General features: G+C 44.6%; 1 long non-coding RNA gene across 2 annotated transcripts; it reads left to right on the plus strand.

Moving 5' to 3' along the window:
- The first annotated feature begins 2,691 nt into the window (after positions 1-2,691).
- On the plus strand, positions 2,692-14,668 carry LOC123485079. 2 transcript variants are annotated; one of them, XR_006658858.1, is made up of 4 exons: positions 2,692-2,725; positions 9,634-9,674; positions 10,165-10,251; positions 14,610-14,668. It is a non-coding gene; the product is annotated as an uncharacterized LOC123485079 (long non-coding RNA). The 2 variants fall into 2 exon arrangements; XR_006658859.1 differs by having other exon boundaries at positions 2,705-2,725; positions 10,168-10,251.
- The last annotated feature ends 539 nt before the right edge of the window (positions 14,669-15,207 follow it).

The following is a 15,207-nucleotide window of genomic DNA, read 5'->3' on the forward strand; positions in this document are numbered from 1 at the left end:
ACGCTCTTGGATGCCATCTGACACTGGGCAAACATCCTATACCGCGAGGATGCCTTCAAGGACCATACACTTTGAGGAGATGGGAGACCACTCTGTCCTCTCTGCTCTCTCAATCTTGAAGATCATAATTAGGCAAATATAATATAATATTGGAGCATTTTGTTGTGGGAGAACATTGGAAAAACTTTGAAATACAATTCTCTAAAGTATAGTGTCTCAATTTCACATTCTCACAAATGCACATTAATTGTGATGTTGATTCCAGTGAATCTGGGTGAAGATGTTGGTAATGGTGATAACTGTTCTCTGTCTTGTCCTCTCTGTCCATGTCACGTGGCGTCAGAACTGCTTGAGGCCAATACAGCAGAATGTCATGTTGCCTCGTGAGCCACCCGCACCGGTTGACAGTGAAGACACGTCATGTAAGTGACTACTTCAGTGGACCAGACTGAGACAGGGAGAGAGCCGAGAGAGAATGGTCCAAAAACACTGTACTAATGTGCTGGAGTACTACAAAGTGAATCAACCTGGGTCGTGTTCAGTAGGACACACCGTAGCCAAACTGTAAACAAAAAATATAATTTCTTATTGGACAAGACCCAACAAAATATATAATATGATGCAAAGTGAACATGACCCTCGTTAAACAGTATCCAGAAACAGCTTATCTCACTGAATGTGACCACAATTCACTATAGATGGGGTCTGCACATCAACACTGTTAAATTATGGGAAGTGTAGTCAAGTCTTAGCCCAAAGAAGAGGAGGAGCCTATTAATTAGTATGCAAGTTCCTCCCTCTTGCTGTTCTAGCTTTGCTTAAAGATGCCTATTTTCTCAGTATACAGTCTTGCTTAGGGTGTCCATCATTATTCCAGGCGCATCAACAGAATGTCAAGCAGACGACAGAAAACTGTTTTTCAGCAGACAAAACATACTTCAGGATGAAAGGACGTTGGTGGAAGAATCCGGGATTGTCGCTTTGCGTCACGCAAAGGATGACTATATGGAGATGAATGAGAGCTACTATGAACCAGCTCCCTAGGAGAAACTACAAGAAGGAACAGGATTGGTCCCATAACATGGCACTATTATGATCATTCATTGGTTCTGCATGTTTTACAAAAACACTGTTTGGAATCCTTGACACTCAAATAAAGGCCAAATAAAGACCACCTGCTTCATAGAAATTCAAACTATCTTGTGTGAGCCTTATTGACAGTAGGCCTAAAGAATACATTGTTTCTGAGGTGTGGCAAATGGGAGCGGCGAATGACATCATAAATGCACTTATTGAAAAACGACATTGTGCTGCAGTGTTTGATTCAGTTTGATTCAGTTGACCACAAACTGTTGCTAGCCAGACTCAGTAACATTGGTCTCAATGGGTCCTCCAACTTTAGTAACACTATATGTGATTTTATTTGATATAAGATCACTCAGGACCTTCTTTTGTGTGTGTACCTCTGTGTTCAGGTACTCCAGAACTCTATGTGGACCAACAGGAGGTGACTGGAATTGAAGGAGGGAGTGTCATTGTAAAATGTTACTATGGTGACATTGGACATATGAAGTGGTACAGGATTGGCAGGATTGGCAGTGTCTCCTGTATGTGGGGGAATTCTGGGAGTATAGATGGAACATCAGTGACCCTACAGCAGACCACAAGAAGAAACATCTTAACGGTGACTATGAGTGATCTGAAGATGGAGAACACTGGCTGGTACAGTTGTGAAGTGGGAGACCGTATGATGCCTGTTCACATCACTGTCAGACGACAAACCACCACACAAAGTACCACCACTATGACCAGTGAGTAGAGAGCAATCAGATACTGTATAATTAAGTATTAATCTGGTTTTATCCAGTCTTGCTGGCTTATCATCAGAAACAAATTGAACTGTATCCTGATTCAAAGCTTTTGTGAATACTTAGCGTTCCTACCATTGGTTTGAACTCAACAGTGCTAATACTAAGTTAAAATCCACATGTTGGGGTAAATGAAATAAGCTGGACAAGAAGGTCATAGTTTAGCCACAATGTCTTGTTACAGTTCAGTCTACCCTGTGTCTCTCTGGTACACCAGTCATAATACCATTGTTGTTTTTACCTCACAGCAACCCAAGCTCCAACCACTGAACAATCATTTTTCTCTCCAACTGCTGAGCCTGTTCAGACTGACAACACAGTCCAAGGACCTGAGGGGGGCAAGGAGAAGGACACCATGAGGTAATGATCACTCATTCAGCTGTATTTCACACTTACTCTTCCAAATGGATGGCAATAGAAATATTATGAAGAAAGGGAACATTTTCTGTTTTTCACACTAGAGCTTCAGGCACAAAAACACCCTCCTTAAAAATGTCACACCGAGTAAAGGCCAAGACACTGTTATAGAGACATTTACCATCATAGAGACATTTACCATTTCCTCATATCTCTGTGGTTGTCAAAGTAGCAGCATTCTATTCTTGGATGGTCAAGTTTCATGCATAAAAGGTGTGAAGAGCTGAACAAATGTTTCCATGTTGTCATATTAGCACAAAAAACATAAACCAAATAATAATAATCTATTTAACTGTGATATTTCATGGACTGTATTTTATAATAAACATAGTCTCTCATCATCAGTTCCATAGATCTAAAAGTCCTACTGATTCCTCTGGGCATGTTGGTGGTGGTGATATCTGGTGTCTTAGTTACATGGAAGATGTGGAGAAAGCATAGTAAGTATTCGCTGATCAACTCATCCTTGACCGCTGGCTATGTCCCTTCCGTCTTCAAGAGAGCGAGAGTTGCACCCCTTCTCAAAAAACCAACACTCGATCCCTCTGATGTCAACAACTACAGACCAGTATCCCTTCTTTCTTTTCTTTCCAAAACTATTGAGCGTGCCGTCTTTAGCCAACTCTCTTGCTTTCTCTCTCAGAATGACCTTCTTGATCCAAACCAGTCAGATTTCAGGACTGGTCATTCAACTGAGACTGCTCTTCTCTGTGTCACGGAGGCTCTCCGCACTGCTAAAGCTAACTCTCTCTCCTCTGCTCTTGTCCTTCTAGACCTGTCTGCTGCCTTTGATACTGTGAACCATCAGATCCTCCTCTCCACCCTCTCCGAGCTGGGCATCTCCGGCGCGGCTCACTCTTGGATTGCGTCCTACCTGACCGGTCGCTCCTACCAAGTGGCGTGGCGAGAAGCTGTCTCCGCACCACGTGCTCTCACCACTGGTGTCCCCCAGGGCTCAGTTCCTAGGCCCTCTCCTATTCTCGCTATACACCAAGTCACTTGGCTCTGTCATATCCTCACATGGCCTCGCCTACTCATTGCTACGCTGACGATACACAACTAATCTTCTCCTTTCCCCCTTCTGATAACCAGGTGGCGAATCGCATCTCTGCATGTCTGGCAGACATATCAGTATGGATGACGGATCACCACCTCAAGCTGAACCTTGGCAAGACGGAGCTGCTCTTCCTCCCGGGGAAGGACTGCCCGTTCCATGATCTCGCCATCACGGTTGACAACTCCGTTGTGTCCTCCTCCCAGAGTGCGAATAGCCTTGGTGTGACCCTGGACAACACCCTGTCGTTCTCCGCTAACATCAAGGCGGTGACCCGATCCTGCATGTTCATGCTCTACAACATTCGGAGAGTACGACCCTGCCTTACACAGGAAGCGGCACAGGTCCTAATCCAGGCACTTGTCATCTCCCGTCTGGATTACTGCAACTCGCTGTTGGCTGGGCTCCCTGCCTGTGCCATTAAACCCCTACAACTCATCCAGAATGCCACAGCCCGTCTGGTGTTCAACCTTCCCCAAGTTCTCTCACGTCACCCCCGCTCCTCCGCACACTCCACTGGCTTCTAGTTGAAGCTCGCATCTGTTACAAGACCATGGTGCTTGCCTATGGAGCTGTGAGGGGAATGGCACCTCCGTACCTTCAGGCTCTGATCAGTCCCTACACCCAAACGAGGGCATTGCGTTCATCCACCTCTGGCCTGCTGGCTCCCCTTCCTCTGCGGAAGCATAGTTCCCGCTCAGCCCAGTCAAAACTGTTCGCTGCTCTGGCACCCCAATGGTGGAACAAGCTCCCTCACGACGCCAGGACAGCGGAGTCACTCACCACCTTCCGGAGACATTTGAAACCCCACCTCTTTAAGGAATACCTGGGATAGGATAAAGTAATCCTAATAAAATAAAATAATAATAATAATAATAATAATAATAGAAAAAATATATATATAAAAATAAAAATAAACAAAATAAAGAAAAAAGATTTTAAAAAATTAAACAATAAATAACCTAAAAAATAAAATAAAAATTGTAAAGTGGTTATCCGACTGGCAATAGGGTGAATGCACCAATTTGTAAGTCGCTCTGGATAATAGCGTCTGCTAAATGACGTAAATGTAATGTAATGTATTCATTCTATATTTACTATATTGGAAAAGTGCTGAGTTTGATTTTGGAGATATTTTCATGAGACAATCAATATTTTCCTTGAAGACAACTGTATTAGCCTGTTTGTCACGAGTTACAAAGCCAGAACCCAGAAGCAGACCAGGACAAGGTAAGTTGAAACGAAGGTGAGTGTTTATTTACAAATTCAAGAGTGATGCTGAATAATCCAGGGAACAGAGCGGGCGGCGTTGATTAGTTGTTGGGGGTGCAGTGGTTGTTCCAATCATGGCTCGGCAGCCGCCGACCACCAGGCAGAGGTTGGATGAAGGTTCCGGACGAGTGACTGCAGATGGAACAAAAACGGAGGTAAGTAAACAACAAACCAACAAGGTGCAAAACAACAAAACTAACGCTAGAAGCTCTAAGACTGATACTCTGATAAACCTACTGTTCATGGCTAACGATCCGGCAGGGAATGGATGTTAGGCCAGAGCCTAAGAAGGGTGATGATCAGGACCAGGTGTGCAGATTGCTGATGGGATGCAGGTGCGGAAATCAAGAGAGCTCCCCGGAGCGTTCCAGAACCCTCGGGAAACTGGAGATCACGAGCAGAAAACTAGTCCACAGACAGGACCCGACTCAGACTGCCGGGATCGTTACACTGTTATAACCAATGTATCTTGACATAAGAGGAGGAGACTCAAAAGTATAACTATTCTATGATTAATGTATTTTTATTTATTTTTTTATTTCACCTTTATTTAACCAGGTAAACCAGTTGAGAACAGGTTCTCATTTACAACTGCGACCTGGCCAAGATAAAGCAAAGCAGTGCAATAAAAACAACACAGAGTTACATATGGGGTAAAAAAACATAAAGTCAAAAATACAACAGAAAATATATATACAGTGTGTGCAAATGTAGCAAGTTATGGAGGTAAGGCAATAAATAGGCTATAGTGCAGAATAATTACAATAGTATTAACACTGGAATGCTAGATGTGCAAGAGATTATGTGCAAATAGAGATACTGGGGTGCAAAAGAGCAAAATAAATAACAATATAGGGATGAGGTAGTTGGGTGGGCTAATTTCAGATGGGCTGTGTACAGGTGCAGTGATCGGTAAGGTGCTCTGACAACTGATGCTTAAAGTTATTGAGGGAGATAAGAGTCTCCAGCTTCAGAGATTTTTGCAATTCGTTCCAGTCATTGGCAGCAGAGAACTGGAAGGAATGGCGGCCAAAGGAGGTGTTGGCTTTGGGAATGACCAGTGAGATATACCTGCTGGAGCGCAGACTACGGGTGGGTGCTGCTATGGTGACCAATGAGCTAAGATAAGGCGGGGATTTGCCTAGCAGTGATTTATAGATGGCCTGGAGCCAGTGGGTTTGATGACGAACATGTAGTGAGGACCAGCCAACAAGAGCGTACAGGTCACAGTGGTGGGTAGTGTATGGGGCTTTGGGACAAAACGGATGGCACTGTGATAGACTACATCCAATTTGCTGAGTAGAGTGTTGGAGGCTATTTTGTAAATGACATCAGCCGAAGTCAAGGATCGGTAGGATAGTCAGTTTTACGAGGGCATGTTTGGCAGCATGAGTGAAGGAGGCTTTGTTGCGAAATAGGAAGCCGATTCTAGATTTAACTTTGGATTGGAGATTCTTTATGTGAGTCTGGAAGTTGAGTTTACAGTCTAACCAGACACCTAGGTATTTGTAGTTGTCCACATACTCTAGGTCAGACCCATCGAGAGTGGTGATTCTAGTCGGGTGGCGGGTGCCAGCAGCGTTCGATTGAAAAGCATGCATTTAGTTTTACTAGTGTTTAAGAGCAGTTGGAGGCTACTGAAGGATTGTTGTATGGCATTGAAGCTCGTTTGGAGGTTTGTTAACACAGTGTCCAATGAAGGGCCAGATGTATACAAAATGGTGTTGTCTGCGTGAGAGGTGGATCTGAGAGTCACCAGCAGCAAGAGCGACATCATTGATATACACGGAGAAAAGTGTCGGCCCAAGAATTGAACCCTGTGGCACCCCCATAGAGACTGCCATAGGTCCAGACAACAGGCCCTCCGATTTGACACACTGAACTCTATCTGAGAAGTAGTTGGTGAACCAGGCGAGGCAGTCCTTTGAGAAACCAAGGCTATTTAGTCTGCCAATAAGAATGCGGTGGTTGACAGAGTCGAAAGCCTTGGCCAGGTCGATGAAGACGGCTGCACAGTACTGTCTATTATCAATCGCGGTTATAATATCGTTTATGACCTTGAGCGTGGCTGAAGTGCACCCGTGACCAGCTCGGAAACCGGATTGCATAGCGGAGAAGGTACGGTGGTATTCGAAATGGTCGGTGATCTGTTTGTTAACTTGGCTTTCAAATACTTTCGAAGGCAGGGCAGGATGGATATAGGTCTGTAGCAGTTTGGATCTAGAGTGTCACCCCCTTTGAAGAGGGGGGATGACCGCGGCAGCTTTCCAATCTCTGGGGATCTCAGACGTTTTGAAAGAGAGGTTGAACAGACTAGTAATAGGGTTGCGACAATTTCGGCGTCTAGTTTTAGAAAGAAAGGGTCCAGATTGTCTAGCCCAGCTGATTTGTAGGGGTCCAGATTTTGCAGCGCTTTCAAAACATCAGCTGTCTGAATTTGTGTGAAGGAGAAGCGGGGGGCATGGGCAAGTTGCAGCAGAGGGTGCAGAGTTGGTGGCCGGGTTAGTGGTAGCCAGATGGAAAGCATGGCCAGCTGTAGCAAAATGCTTGTTGAAATTCTCGAATTGTAGATTTATCGGTGGTGATAGTGTTTCCTAGCCTCAGTGCAGTGGGCAGCTGGGAGGAGGTGCTCTTATTCTCCATGGACTTTACAGTGTCCCAAAACTTTTTGGAGTTAGTGCTACAGGATGCAAATTTCTGTTTGAAAAAGTTAGCCTTTGCTTTCCCTGACTGCTTGTGTATATTGGTTCCTAACTTCCCTGAAAGTTGCATATCGCGGGGCTATTTGATGCTAATGCTGTACGCCACAGGATGTTTTTTGTGCTGGTCAAGGGCAGTCAAGTCTGAGGAGAACCAGGGGCTATATCGGTTCTTAGTTCTGTATTTTTTGAATGGGGCATGTTTATTTAAGATTGAGAGGAAATTACTTTTAAGGAACAACCAGGCATCCTCTACTGACGGAATGAGATCTATATCCATCCAGGATACCTGGGCCAGGTCAATTAGGAAGGCATGCTCGCTAAAGTGTTTTAGGGAGCGTTTGACAGTGATGAGGGGGTGGTCGTTTGACCGCGGACCCGTTACGGACGCAGGCAATAAGGCAGTGATCGCTGAGATCCTGGTTGAAGACAGCTGAGGTGTATTTAGAGGGTATGTTAGTCAGGATGATATCTATGAGGGTACCCATGTTTACGGATTTAGGTTGTACCTGGTAGGTTCGTTGATAATTTGCGTGAGGTTGAGGGGCATCTAGCTTGGATTGTAGGATGGCTGGGGTATTAAGCATATCCCAATTTAGGTCACCAAGCAGTACAAACTCTGAGGATAAATGGGGGGCAATCAATTCACATATGGTGTCCAGGGCACAGCTGGGGGGCTGAGGGGGTCTGTAGCAAGCGGCAACAGTGAGAGACTTATTTCTGGAAAGGTGGATTTTTAGAAGTAGAAGCTCAAACTGTTTGGGCACAGACCTGGATAGTATGATAGAGCTCTGCAGGCTATCTCTACAGTAGATTGCAACTCCACCCCCTTTGGCAGTTCTATCTAGACGGAAAATTTTATAGTTGGGGATGGAAATTTCAGAATTTTTGGTGGCCTTCCTGAGCCAGGATTCAGACACTGCTAGAACATCAGGGTTGGCAGAGTGTGCTAACGCAGTGAATAACTCAAACTTAGGAAGTAGACTTCTGATATTTATGTGCAAGAAACCAAGACTTTTGCGATTACAGAAGTCATCAAATGATAGCGCCTGGGGAGTAGGAGTGATACTGAGGGCTGCAGGGCCTGGGTTGCCTCTACATCACCAGAGGAACAGAGGAGGACTAGAATAAGGATACGGCTAAATGCTTTAAGAACTGGTCTTCTAGTGCGTTGGGTACATAGAATAAAGGGGGCATATTTCCGGGTGTTATAGAAAAGATTCAGGGCATTATGTACAGACAAGGATATGGAAGGATATGAGTAAAGTGGAGGTAAACCTAAGCGTTGGGTAACAATGAAAGAGATAGCATCGCTGGAGGCATCAATTGAGTCGGTCTCCGCGTGTATAGGGGGGAGGGGCAAGGAGCTATCTAAGGCAGGTTTAAGCTAGGCTGGGGGTCTACAGTGATATAGTAAAATTTGAAATAACCGAAACAACAATAAACTAACCATGTTTGGGCTGAGGCTAAACATAAACAGGATGTAGTACCGTAAAAGGAACAGTCCAGCAGACATCAGCTGTATAGCTGAGTTATCATAAGGTCCGGTGGTAAACTAGTGAGTAAGAGGCCACGGCTAGCGTGTGCTAGCGGGCCGGGGCTAGCAGATGGATGGAATCTTCGTGGTTAACGTCAGTAACCACATCAGGCGATTTCGTCGGCAGACCAGTCGTGTAGGATCGGCGGGGCTCCGTGTCAACACTAGGTGGTCCCGTCCGGTTGACAGAGAGGTAGATAGCCGGGAGATGGGCCTAGCTCAGGATGATTAGCCAGACCACAGCGTCCGTTTTGTTGTAGCTAGCTGATAGCGATGAATCCCGGAGTTAAAGGTCCAGTGATTCAGTGATTCCGGCGGAAAAACTGATATGTTCTGGGTCGATAACTTGCGCTGTGCAGACTGGCCGAATATCCGGTGATTAATGTCCAGTGATTAAAATTAATCCCGACGAGAAAAAATCCAATGTTCTGGGTGAAATACGCTAGCTGAGGCTAATAGCAAGTAGCTAGTTAGCTGGCTAGCTGGCTAGCTAGTTTCAACTGGAGATTCTAGATTCTAGATAAAGGTAAGTCAATAATAGAATCCGTTCCACATTGAGTGAGGCGGGTTGCAGGAAAGTATATTTTGTAGAAGGATGAAAAGTCTGATATGGAAATATGTACGAAAAATACAGAAAAATTGGGTATTTACAGGCTATTTACAGACATACGATAAAAACACAACTGCACTACTACGCCATCTTGGAAAATCACGTATTACGTATTCAGTATTATTCTAGTGTACCTCAGAGGTCTCTAATACTGCATCTCTCTTTCTTTATTCCAGAGGACAATAAGGCCATGGACCAGACAACAAACACCTCAGTGGTAGGCTACACTCATGTTCCTCTCATCTGACTCAAGGCCTTGTGGGTAAGACCCTGTCTGTGAAAAATGCAGGACATGGACATAAGATGCACTTAAAACAACACATTAGCCCTTCAGCTAAAGCTTAATGTCCATTGTATTGTAACTGTACAATGTATATATGTTCACTCTATATTCAGTGTGATTTCAGTTTCTATAAGTGTTTTGCAGTGTAGAGCTAATAATAGGATCTGTAGTGAGGTCAGTGGTTAAGGTGTTGTGATTTCCTGGTCAGCTTTGCAGACACAGTAGGCCTATGTTGCTTCTCTGTCCTGTTCCTATTTGACCTGACTGACACTGTGCTGTTTGAGAGGAAGAAAGCTCATATCTCAATGTTGTTAAAACAAATACATGCCTTATCTTGTGGATTATATAAATGTGCAAAGGTATCTCATACATGTAGACTGATGATGAGCTTTTATCATCAACCCCCTTTGTGTGTTTCTACCAGCAGGACCCATTTCCTGCCAATGGTGATGATGTGACTTACAGCACTGTTGTCCCCAAGAGGAGGAACCAGCTAAATGTACAGACCAAGGTAAGGCTGCTATTCTGATCACTATGATGTTAATATACTGAACAAGAATACAAATGCAACATGCAACAATTTCAAAGATTTTACTGATTTACAGTTAATAAATTATAGCAAATCAGTCAATTGAAATAAAGTATTAGGCCCTAATCTATGGATGTCACATGACTGGGAATACAGATATGCATCTGTTGGTCACAGATACCTTCAAAACAAAGGTAGGGGCATGGATCAGAAAACCGTTCTGTATCTGGTGACCACCATTTGCCTCATGCAGCACGACACATCTCCTTCACATGGAGTTGATCAGACTGTTGATTGTGGCCTATGGAATGTTGTCCCACTCCTCTTCAATGTATGTGCAAAGTTGCTGGATATTGGTGGGAACTGGAACATACTGTTATACACGTCAATCCAGAGCATCCCAAACATGCTCAATGTTGACATGTCTGGTGAGTATGCAGGTTACTACATTTTCAGATTCCAGGAATTGTGTACCTATCCTTGCGTCTTGGGGCCGTGCATTATCATTCTGAAACATGAGGTGATGGCGGCGGATGAATGGCACGGTAATGGGCCTCAGGATCTCGTCATTGTATCTCTGTGCATTCAAATTGCCATCGAAAAAATGCAATTGTGTTCCTTGTCCATAGCTTATGCCTGCCCGTACCATAACCCCACCGCCACCATGGGGAACTCTGTTCACAACGTTGACATCAGCAAACCGCTTGCCAACACGACGGCATACACGTGGTCTGCGGCTGTGAGGACGGTACTGTCGGCTATGTTTCAGACTAGTGAAGTTATAGATGAAGTCACATACACTACATGGCCATAGGTTTGTGGACACCCCTTAAATGTGTGAATTTTTCAGCCACACCCGTTGCTGACAGGTGTATGAAATCGAACACACAGCCATGCAATCTCCATAGACAAACATTGTCAGTAGAATGACCCGTACTGAAGAGATCAGTGACTTTCAACGTGGCACTGTCATAGGATGCCACCTTTCCAACAAGTCAGTTTGTCAAATTTCTGCCCTGCTAGAGCTGTCCCGGTCAACTGTAAGTGCTGTTATCACAGAACGGGACCGCCGAGTGCTGAAGAGTGTAGCGCATAAATATCATCTGTCCTCAGTTGCAACACTCACTACCGAGTTCCAAATTGCCTCTGGAATCAATGTCAGCACAAGAACTCGTCGGGAGCATCATGAAATGGGTTTCCATGGCTGAGCAACCGAACACAAGCCTAAGATCCCCATGTGCAATGTGAAGAGTCGGCTGGAGTGGTGTAAACTTCGCCGACATTGGACTCTGGAGCAGGGAAACCGTTCTCTGAAGTGATGAATCAAACTTCACCATCTGGCAGTCCGACGAACAAATCTGAATTTGGCAGATGCCAGGAGAACGCTACCTGCCCCAATTCATGGAGCCAACTGTAAAGTTTGGTGGAGGAGAATAATGGCCTGGGGCTGTTTTTCATGGTTCAGGTGAGGCCCCTTAGTTCCAGTGAAGGGAAATCTTAATGCTACAGCAGACAATGACATTCTAGACGATTCTGTGCTTCCAACATTGTGGCAACAGTTTGGGGAAGGCCCTTTCCTGTTTCATCATGACAGTGCCCCTGTGCACAAAGCGAGGTCAATACAGAAATGGTTTGTCGAGATTGGTGTGGAAGAACTTGACTGGCCTGCACAGAGCCCTGACCTCGACCCCATAGAACAACTTTAGGATGAATTGGAACGCCAACTGCGAGCAAGGCCTAATTTGCCAACATCAATGCCCGACCTCACTAATGATCTTGCAGGTGTCCACTTACTTTTGGCCACATAGTGTATTTGTGACACATGCTGTAAACATTTTTGAGTTGTAATGTCTTTATCAAATCAAATCAATTTCTATTTTATATACACACATTTAGCAGTTGTTATTCCGGGTGTAGCGAAATGCATGTGTTCCTAGCACCAGTAGTGCAATAATATCTAACAATTCACAACAATACACACAGATCTAAAAATAAAAGAATGGAATTAAGAAATAGATAAATATTAGGACAAGCAATGGAGTCTGAGTATAAATATATATATATGTGATGGGATGTATAGACATTATAGACATTATGGACAGTATGTGGATAGAATATTTAGTATATCTGTAGAATACGTGAGGATAGAATAGTATATATACAGAAATATTTGAGTAGGATGTAGCTCAGTTGGTAGAGCATGGCGTTTGCAACGCCAGGTTGTGGGTTCGATTCCACGGGGACAGTATGAAAAAATTTATAAAAAAATTAATACAAAAAATAATGTAACTAACTAAATGTAAGTCGCTCTGGATAAGAGCGTCTGCTAAATGACTTAAATGTAAATAGCATTAACTAGAATACAGTATATACATATGAAATGAGTAAAACAGTATGTAAACATTATTAAAGTGACCAGTGTTCCATTATTAAAGTGACCAGTGACTCCATGTCAATGTACATAAGGCAGCAGCCTCTAAGGTGCAGGGTTGAGTAACCGGGTGGTAGAAGGCTAGTGACAGTGACTAAGTTCATTGCAGGGTACTGGGTGGAGGTCGGCTAGTGAAGGCTATTTAACAGTCTGATGGACTTGAGATAGAAGCTGTTTTTCAGTCTCTCGGTCCCAGTTTTGATGCACCTGTACTGACCTCGCCTTCTGGATGATAGTTGGGTGAACAGGCCGTGGCTCGTGTGGTTGATGTCCTTGATGATCTTTTTGGCCTTCCTGTGACATCGGGTGCTGTAGGTGTCCTGGAGGGCAGGAAGTGTGGCTCTGGTGATGCGTTGGGCAGACCGCATCATCCTCTGGAGAGCCCTTGTGTTACGTGCGGTGCGGTTGCCATACCAGGCGGTGATGCAGCCCAACAGTATGCTCTCAATGGTGTATCTGTAAAAGTTTGTGAGGGTCTTAGGGGCCAAGACAAATTTCTTCAGCCTCCTGATGTTGAAGAGGTGCTGTTGCGCCTTCTTCACCACACTGGGTGGACCATTTATAATTGTCAGTGATGTGTACGCCGAGGAACTTGAAGCTTCTCACCTTCTCCACTGCTGTCACGTCGATGTGGATGGGGGCGTGCTCCCTCTGCTGTCTCCTGAAGTCCACAATCAGCTCCTTCGTTTTGTTGACGTTGAGGGAGAGGTTCTATTCCTGGCACCACTCCGCCAGAGTCCTCCTCCCTGTAGGCTGTCTCGTCATTGTTGGTAATCAGGCCTACTACTGTTGTGTCGTCTGCAAACTTGATGATTGAGTTGGATGCGTGCTTGGCCACGCAGTCATGGGTGAACAGGGAGTACAGGAGGGGAGTGAGCATGAACCCTTGTGGGGCCCCTTTGTTGAGGATCAGTGTAGTGGAGGTGTTGTTTCCTACGTTCACCACCTGGGGGCGGCCCGTCAGGAAGTCCAAGACCCAGTTGCACAGGGCGGGGTTCAGACCCAGGGCCTCGAGCTTTATGATGAAATTGGAGGGGACTATGGTGTTGAAGGCTGAGCTGTAGTCAATGAACAGCATTCTTACATACTGTAGGTATTCCTCTTGTCCAGATGGAATAGGGCAGTGTGCAGTGCAATGTTGATTGCATCGTCTGTGGATCTATTGGGGCGGTATGCAAATTGAAGTGGGTCTAGGGTGTCAGGTAAAAAACATGAATGTTTGCAAAGTCAACTTACACACAGCTCTGACACACACACTTACCCACCAGAAATTCCACCAGGGGTCTTTTCACAGTCCCCAAATCCAGAACAAATTCAAGAAAGCGTACAGTATTATATAGAGACATTATTGCATGGAACTCCCTTCCATCTCATATTGCTCAAATGAACAGCAAACCTGGTTTCAAAAAACAGATAAAAGCAACACCTCACGGCACAACGCCTCTCCCCTATTTGACCTGGATAGTTTGTGTGTATGTATTGATATGTAGGCTGTGTGCCTTTTTAAAATGTATGTAGTTCTGTGTTTGAGCTGTTCTTGTCTATTAATGTTCTGTATTATCTCATGTATCATGTTTTGTGTGGACCCCAGGAAGTGTGTAGCTCAGTTGGTAGAACATGGTGTTTGCAGGGTTGTGGGTTTGATTCCCACTGGGGACCAGTGTGAAAAAAACTATTACAAATGTATGTACTCACTACTGTAAGTCACTCTGGATAAGAGTGTCTCCTTAATGACTAATATGTCTGAGTATTCTCTAAGGATGCGGGTAGGGATGCCTTCTGGGCCGGCAGCCTTGCCAGCCTTTATGTACCTATTCCTGTGTGTTTCCAAGCTGTAGTCTACATTCCATCATCACAGATTGTCCCTCTTCACCTCTCTACCTGTGTGTGTGTCCGTCCTCTATTCTAGGCAGAACCAGATGATAATGTGGTCTACAGCTCACTATCCCTACAGCTGGACCCATTTCCTGTCAATGGTGATGATGTGACTTACAGCACTGTTGTCCCCAAGAGGAGGAACCAGCTAAATGTACAGACCAAGGTAAGGCTGCTATTCTGATCACTATGATGTTAATAGATGAAATTGTATCTGTGTTGTTCTATTGGCTATGTGGCAGACTGGTGCATGGGGTTATAGATGAAGTCACATATCAGAATCAGGTTTATTATCCTACAAAAGGAACATCAGGAAACAAACAACAGTCGTACAGAAATAGTACCACCCACCTGCCCATAGGAGGAAGATACATGGAACTATTTAGAATTGTCATTGTCCCTGGGATGAAACTTCTCCTGAAGCTTGCAGTGAGACATTAAAGAGTCCGATATTTTCAACCTGATGGGAGAAGATCAAATCAATGGTGAAGTGGGTGGTCTGGGCTGGAGATCATGTGGGGGGCTTTACTCTGGATAGCTCGTTCATTAAGAAGGGACCACTTTTGATTGGGGAGTCCAATCAGCTTAGATGCTGTGTTGGTGATCCTTAATAATTTATTGTGGTGTGAGAC

This window comes from Coregonus clupeaformis, unplaced genomic scaffold (genome assembly GCF_020615455.1).
Source record: "Coregonus clupeaformis isolate EN_2021a unplaced genomic scaffold, ASM2061545v1 scaf0560, whole genome shotgun sequence".
In the NCBI taxonomy this organism is placed as follows: Eukaryota; Metazoa; Chordata; class Actinopteri; order Salmoniformes; family Salmonidae; genus Coregonus; species Coregonus clupeaformis.